The sequence below is a fragment of the Gastrolobium bilobum genome, unplaced genomic scaffold (assembly GCF_033153095.1).
Source record: "Gastrolobium bilobum isolate Gb01-03AN ecotype WA unplaced genomic scaffold, APGP_CSIRO_Gbil_v1 utg6975, whole genome shotgun sequence".
NCBI classification, from domain to species: Eukaryota; Viridiplantae; Streptophyta; class Magnoliopsida; order Fabales; family Fabaceae; genus Gastrolobium; species Gastrolobium bilobum.
Genome location: NW_026899929.1, coordinates 16,939 through 17,940, shown reverse-complemented (window position 1 = coordinate 17,940; position 1,002 = coordinate 16,939).

The window sequence follows — 1,002 nt, the reverse complement described above, 5'->3', positions numbered from 1 at the left end:
AGTTAACTAGTTAACTTTGATGTACCAATCGCTAAAGCATTGTTTTGAACAGTTGCAGAAAAAGGAAAATTGATGCACAGTCTTCCCAGCGTCTGATTACTTCATTAGATCTTGTTGATTTTCATTTTTCTTCCTTTTATTTATTGTTTTACAATCAATCCCATCACCAAACTTGAAACATTAATTGGTTTTCTTTTACTCACTTAAGCAACCACTAGTTCAACCTTGTGTTAATTTTCTTTGTAGGAGGATACTCAGTTTATTGCTCTTCTTGTTTCTTATCTCCCTTGTTATACTCCCACGGGGCGTTTGATTCATAGGTAAGTTTTAGATTCCCGGAAAACTAATATTGAGAATCTTATTTATCCATATTTGGTATAAGAATTGTAAAAATTTTCCTGAAAAATTCAGATACCCAATAAAATGTCATCCAATAATACTACTAGAAGGGTGGTATTCTTGGCAGGTCTAAAATATCCTCATTTCGCTCTATCTCTCTTTCTCTCTATTTTTGTTTCGTTTTCCTCAATCTTCTTCTTCCTCCTCTGCTCAGAAGAAGCAACGTAGCATTGTACCTATGATGTAATGTATATATATCGGTTGTTAACAGTGTTTGTAATCATTTTGAGATTTTATTGAGATGCATTACAAAGTATATATTGTATGATGCTTTAAGAAGTTTAGAAGGTTAAGAAAAATGACTTAATTTATTATTTAGATTGCCATGAATTCATGTTGTACAATGATATAAAGGACTTGAATTGTATAGGAATAATTTAACCAAATAAGGTAGCTGAGTGCCTAAAAACAATTGGAGATTTAAGACAGTGACAATATTTTCTAGTAGTTAATGTGATGTAAAGGGTGTGTGGTGAAGACAGTTCTAGCTCTTATGTGGAGAGGTGGAGGGAAGGAGATACAAAATTCAAGAAAAAGTACTAGGCGACATGAATTTTGGATTTTTGGTAGTTTGTGGGAGGATATAAGTTCTATTCACCCAAT